This window comes from Bombina bombina, chromosome 3 (assembly GCF_027579735.1).
Source record: "Bombina bombina isolate aBomBom1 chromosome 3, aBomBom1.pri, whole genome shotgun sequence".
NCBI classification, from domain to species: Eukaryota; Metazoa; Chordata; class Amphibia; order Anura; family Bombinatoridae; genus Bombina; species Bombina bombina.
In genome coordinates this window covers 811,694,826-811,702,094 of record NC_069501.1, presented here as the reverse complement: position 1 = coordinate 811,702,094, position 7,269 = coordinate 811,694,826, and positions in this window count along the sequence as shown.

Below are 7,269 nucleotides of genomic sequence, written 5' to 3'. Positions count from 1 at the left end.
GTCAATGTAAAATCCCTGCAATGTAAAATCCCTGCAATATATAATTCTGCACATAGTACATTAGCTTAGCGCCAGCTTTATACAGCAAAGTATTGCAGAGCTATTTAATTAAGAAGTTCAATTTTGCAGAACGCCGCTCCTGGCTCTACTGAGCAGGTCTGTTTTTTTCTAAGCGCATCGCAGGCACGCTGTCTAATCACAGCGCGCCCGATCAGGCCCGATCGCGCCATTAAACTCAATGTAGCTTGCTCTCACTATGGTCTGGTAGCTCTGCAATACTTTGTTGTATAAATTTGGTGCTAAGCTAATGTTATATAATGCTGCACTATGTGCAGAATTATATAACATAATTTTGTAGGTTTACTGCTCCTTTAAGTAAAATAAAAGGTATATTCTATGTTACCATTAAAAATGCAAAAAGAAGCAAATGATTATATTCTGTGTAAGAGACATTTTTAAAGTACAATTAACCACCTCTTATCTATATAAACTCTATGTTTATTTTACATTCTCTCTATCTTAAAACATCACTTCTTGTTCTGGAGAACAGAGTACCTCCTTCTGGAATTCACACACTGTAAAAGAATAAACAGCAAATATGAAATAATCAGGTTTTTTTTCTGCTGTTATTTCTGAAAGTAGTAGTTTTAATTAAATTCTATTTGTTAGGACATAAATATGTTCAACTAATGTCTCAGAAAAAGTAATTGAGAAAATATATTTTTTTCCGTCATATTCTGTCTTCTGTACATATCTAATCTTAGTCATAAGTAATGTTTCAGAAAGTTACACACTCCCACCCCTGTTTTCTGTCCTCAAACACAGTCTCCTGTATCCTGCAAGCCCATCTTAGAAAAATCATTTACACTTGATTAACATTCTATTATTATTTTTATTATTGGTTATTTGTAGAGTGCCAACAGATTACACAGCGCTATAAACAAAAGCGGAGTACAACAAAATGATTATATGGATCAAATGGGTAAAGGGCTCTGCCAAGAGTTGTGATGTTGTAGTCAGCTCTTAAGAAGGTGATCTACAAACAGCTGGACTCTTAGGCTTACATGCTAAGGGGGTTCAGAGGATAGCAATGGAGGAGATAAACTGGTATAAAGAAAGGTTAGCGTAGGTTGTTTGTATCCCTGAACAGTATAGTCTTTAGGTTTCGCTTGAAGCTTTCAAAACTAGGGGAGAGTCTTATAGAGCGAGGCAGAGAGTTCCACAAGATGGGAGCCAGTCTGGAGAAGTCCTGTAAATGGGAGTGTGATGAGGTAACAAGAGAGGAGGAGAGTAGGAGGTCATGAGCAGAGCGAAGGGGACGGAAAGGAGAGTATCTAGAGACAAGGTCTGAGATGTAGAGGGGAGCAGTGCGGTTGAGGGCTTTGTATGTCAGAGTGAGAATTTTGTGTTTGATCCTAGAGGCAAGAGGAAGCCAGCGAAGGGATTGGCAGAGAGGTGCAGCAGATGAAGAGCGACGTGTAAGGAAGATGAGCCTGGCAGAGGCATTCATTATGAATTGTAATGGAGCTAGGTGGCAGGTGGGGAGACCAGAGAGGACAGAGTTGCAGTAAACGAGGCTGGAAAGGATGAGAGAGTGGATTAAAATCTTAGTTGTGTCTTGTGTAAGGAAGTGTCTAATTTTAGAGATGTTTTTTTTTTTTTGAAAAATGTTTATTGGATGAAGTATGGTATTACAGAGCAATATAATACAAGTCACGTTGGTCACAGAGTGTAATAAGTGCAAGAATAAGACAAGTTTATACAGGTGGCACGTAAATTGTCGCTCATGAGATTAATCTATCATCCATTTTTTAATAACTCAATTTATCTTACTATTAGTCAAACTTATTTAAAACAACAACATTGAAACAATAGAACTATGGTTGGTCATGAAATGGGTATTAAACCAGGGTTCTTTTTTTTTTTCTCATATGTATCCTGTTTTGGATGTGTCCTAACTGATCTTAAAGGGCTATTGGGCTGTGTGTGGTCTTAGTGTGTGTGCATACGTGATTCCCAATAGAATTGTATGTTATGATATGTTTCCATGTCTTTGCGGATGAAATAACCGTATTGTGTGTTCCATGAGTGATTCCCATGCTTGGTGTGTGGGGACTACTTGTGATTTCCAGTTGGCTACTATCAGGGATCTTGCCGTGTTTAATGCTAACTGAATCAATTTCCTCCGAATTTTACATTTACATTTTGGGAGTAAGTTTAATAGAGCTGTAGGGAGTTGGATCATATAGTCATTCTGTTGATTGCCTATGGCTTTAATATATTCTCCTATTTGCTGCCAAAAGGGCTGTATGAGGCTACATGCCCACCATATATGAGTCATGGTGCCTCTACTACCGCAGCCTCTCCAGCACATGTCTGAAGCTGCCGGGTAAATCGCTTTAACCCTTGCCGGGGTAAGATACCATCTGGCCAGGATCTTAAAATTTAACTCTAGGGATTTGGCGGAGACCGATGATTTCTTTGTGTTGTGGAATATGTGTTTCCATTCTATTTCAGTTACTTCCCTATCTAGTTCCCTGCGCCAACGGTTAACATATGCCGGCATATCTGATTTATCTGTGCCAACTAGAGATTTTTTTGCCCATGCTAAAGTATGCCTCAATGATTGTTCTTGTAGACATAGTTGTTCAAAAGGGGTGGGTTGTCTTATCATCTGTTCTTTATCTGTAGATGTATTTAGGTAATGTTCAAGCTGATAATATTTCAACCATTTTGTGAAGGTACCCCCTAGCATATCTCCTAAGTCCGATCTCGGTCTGAGTTTTTTGCCTTGTAAGAATTTATATATAGGAGCAGTGTAGCCTATCTCCCATTCTAGCTGTTTGTTCAATTTTTGTTCTAACCCTCCATGTAGTTCGGCATTGGGTGAAACCGGGGACATGGGGGATCTTAGTGACGAAATAGTCTGGTCTTTAGCTGTAAGACTATCCCATATCTCGAAAACATGTTGGAAAAGTGGGTAAGACCCGATCCAGGGCGGCCTGCTTTTCCTGTCCACCCAGCACAACACTCCTGGGGATGGGGACTTCAGGATTTGTGAATCCAGTGCCACCCAAGCCTTATTATCCACATTACGGTGCCAATCCAAAATCCTTTGTAGGCATTTTGCTTTGTAATATGTCTCTATTTTAGGGAGTCCTAGGCCTCCATTCTGGGCAGAGCGGTACATTGTGTCTTTAACAATTCTAGGTTTGACCTTCCCCCAAACAAATTCATTTATTAATTTTTGGAGCATATTACGGTAAGAATTAGACAATGAGATCGGTACTGTTTGGAGGACGTATAAAATTCTGGGTAATAACGTCATCTTCACCGCTTGAATACGCCCCCACCATGAGATTGTTTTATTGCTCCACCTGTTTAGATCTTTTTTTAGATCCTTGTACAAGGTCTGATAGTTCCGCTCAAATAGTACCTTGGGCTTGGGCGATAAATAGATCCCTAAATATTTAATAGCCTTTTTTGAGGGCTAAATGGGCAGCTCTCCAAAATTTCAGAGTATTTGGCGTGTGGTATAGATATATTCAATATCTCGGACTTTTGATCATTTAATAAAAAATTAGAGAATGATCCAAACTCCCTAAATTCTTTTAGTACTTCAGGTATGGAATCAGCTGGGTTGGACAGGGTAAGCAGCACGTCGTCTGCATAGAGCGACAGTTTGTAATCATCTTGCCCTATCTTGATTCCTGATATTTTCCTATTCTGTCTAATTTTTTGGGCCAAAATCTCCATGCTCAAGACAAACAAAAGAGGGGACAGGGGACAGCCCTGGCGGGTACCATTGTTTATATGGAAAGCCTCTGATAGAATGTTATTAACTTTTACTTTAGCCGATGGGTTGCGGTATAGACTAAAAATTCTATTTATGGTGATTTCTCCAAATCCTGCTTTGCCCAAGACAGCCTGTAAAAATTTCCAGTTTAAGCGATCGAACGCTTTTTCAGCGTCGGCGGAGACAACCACCATCCCGACTTTGTGTACTTTAGCATATTCTATTAACTGTAATGTCCGGATGGTGTTGTCTCTCGCTTCCCTTCCAGGAACAAAGCCTGCCTGGTCAAGATGTATGATTTGGGGCAGAACTTTGTTGATACGCTCTGCCATGATCTTTGCAAATAACTTTAGGTCCATATTGAGCAGGGAAATGGGTCTGCAGCTGCTGGGTAGATTGGCTGGTTTGTTTGGCTTGGGTATTACAGAGACATATGCCTCTAGACATTCTGTAGGAAAATACCCTGTTTCATCTATGTGTTGGAATGCTTGTAGCAGGTGAGGCGCTATGGAAGATTTATACATTTTATAATAGTCGTTGGAATATCCGTCTGGGCCGGGGCTCTTATTATTAGGTAAAGCATCTATCGCGTCTAAGACCTCCTTCAATGTCAGAGGGGTATCTAAGTTGTCTGCCTCCTGTGAAGATATTTTTGGGGTGTCTACAGAGTCTAGATAGGATCTAAGGTCGTCTTGGTTATTTGTAGCATGTTGATTTGTGATATTGTATAATTTGGAGTAATATTGGCCGAAAGTGTTTGCTATACTTTTTGGGTCTATTTCGGACTGTCCCCTATTATTCTCGATTTTAAAAATGTGGGCCTGAAAAGCTTTTTGAGAGAGAGCCTTTGCTAACCAGGTACCTGCTTTATTATTATTATGGAAATACATTTTTTTGAAGTAGTATGCTTTTTTAATTGCGTTCTTCTGTAAAAGCTTTCTAAAGGCCTCCCTAGCTTTGTTAACAGATTGTGTGATATCCTCTTTCTGGGGATTGAGTTTATGTTGCTGTTCTAGTGATTGTAGATTAGAGAGCAGTTTGTTGTATTCTATGTTATATTGTTTTCTTAGGAGAGTTTTTTGTTTAATAAGCTCACCTCTAATCGTTGCTTTATGTGCTAACCAGTTATTGATACTATTCGTGGCTGCTGGGGAGTTGTGCAGGAAGAAATCTGTAATGTTGGACTCAATTTGGTTTTTAACAATTGGGTTATGTAATATAGTAGGGTCTAATCGCCACTTGGCTTGGCGCTGGGGAATCGATGACCACATAAGGTCCAGGGTAATTGAGGCATGATCCGACCATGAGATCGGGAGGATCTCTGTGTCAGTAGCTTTGGTTATGTTATTATGATCTACCAGCCAATAGTCGATTCTTGAGTAAGACCACCCAGGATGTGAATAGAAAGTGTAACTTCTCGTTTTAGGATGGTGCAGTCTCCACACGTCCATTAACATCAGTGTGTCTAGTGTTTGGGTGATATGTGTCCTTTGCTTTTGAGTCAATTGACTCTTACCTGTGGAGCTGTCAATATTTGGGTTCAGGGTCATGTTGAGGTCACCTCCTATTATTACCATCCCCTTCTGCATGTCTCTTAATTTATTTAGTGCTTTGTTAAAAAACATTAGCTGTCGTGTGTTGGGCGCATATATATTCATTAGTGTTAAGGGATTGTTGTAAAGAGTTCCCACAAGTATCAGGAATCTGCCGTCTTCATCAGACTGCTGCTCTAGGAGCTGAAATGGGAGTTCCCTGCTTATTAATATGCCCACCCCGTTCTTCTTAGTGATATTTGAGCTGAAGTATTGTTGGGTATAAAGTTTAGAGTACAATTTGGGTCTTCCTTCTTTAGAGAAGTGGGTTTCTTGTAAAAACACTATTGCTCCTCTCTGTCTTTTAAACCAAGCTAGAGCAATAGATCTCTTATTTGGGGAGTTTAAGCCCTTACAATTCTGTGAGATAAGTTTTATGTTATGAGCCATTATGTGTTGTGACCCTCCCCCTCCCCTGTAGTGCTATGCAGCTTGTTACCTGATTCTAATTCTTCCGTTACCCGACGAGGGATATGTCTAGGTGTCTGATGGGCATCAAAATATTTCTCCCAGTACATTTCTGACCAACCAAACAAAATAACCTGCAAAAACTTTTGAAATAAACAAAACAACATTATTAACAGCAAAAAATTAAACAGTAAAACAATTTCCACTCTCCCAGTATCTATGGAGAGTGAACACCAATAAGTTGGGGGAATGTAAAGACCTAATTCGGTCCAGACACAGTTGGGGTTACCTAGCTTTATGTTTGTTTTTCTTTGTTATAATCTTCAAAAATTTTTTTTTATCTTTTTTATCTTTTTTATTTTTTTATTTTTATTAAGCCGTTCGTACAACTTCTTTTATCATTTATTACTAAGCTACATTGTATGACTTACAATGCAATAAAGCCTTCAAGAGTCTATTAACAGTCAGTCCCTTCTTGTGTTCAGGGAGACTTCAAGAGTAATTACTCACCCTGATTGTCCAGGAAAAAATAGAGGCAACTGACCCGTTTTTAGTTCTGGTCGTGGCCTACCTCAAGCCGGAAGAGTCCGAATCATCCAGTCTCTGTATTTGAAGTAGGCGGTGAGCCAGATGTAACTGGTTCTCTCATCCTTTTTCTTTGAACTGTTTGCCAGCGTGGTCTCTGTTGCAGTGGTCTTGTTTCTTCTGTATTCTTTTCATCCCGCAGTGATGGCAGTGAAGGTTGTGGTATACCAAGCTGGGAGCAGAAGGACTCCAGATCCTCCAGAGTCTTGTTATTCTTCAACACTTTTATACTGAATGGGAAACCCCATCTATAAGAGATCCCTTTATCTTGAAGGTGTTGTGTTAGAAATCGTGTTTCCTTTCTGTTTTGTAGAGTGAGTGGGCTAAGGTCCGAATAGAGTTGTAATTGGTGCCCTTGATATGTTATCGATTGTTGTTGTCTCGCCGCTTTCATTATCCTCTCTTTGTCGGTAAATTTGTGAAACTTTATGATGACTCTTGGGGGGTCTGAGTCCTTGGGTTGTGGTCGTAATGCTCTATGGGCACGATCCAGAGGAATATCTGTGAGATCAGGTTCTCTGAGCACTGTCTTGAACAAATCCTTGAGGGAGGAGAACAGGTTGTCTGGAACAATTCTTTCTGGTAAGCCTCTAATCCTGATGTTCTGCCTCCTCCCTCTATTGTCCAGATCCTCTAGTTTCTCTTGCAGGAAAGATATTTGGGATTCCTGTGCCGATACTTTTCTATTCAGTAGGTCAATATCAGAGGTCTGAGATTCAGCTTGTTTTTCCAGGTATTCCATCCTGTTACCTAATTCATTGACCTCCTTTTTGACCTCTGCCAGGCCATCTTTAATAATGCGGCCCACTTGATGTATAAATGTGGAAAAATCTTCTTTTGTAGGTAGATCCTTAAGGTCAGCTCTAGACAGTGGTACTTCTGATGCGA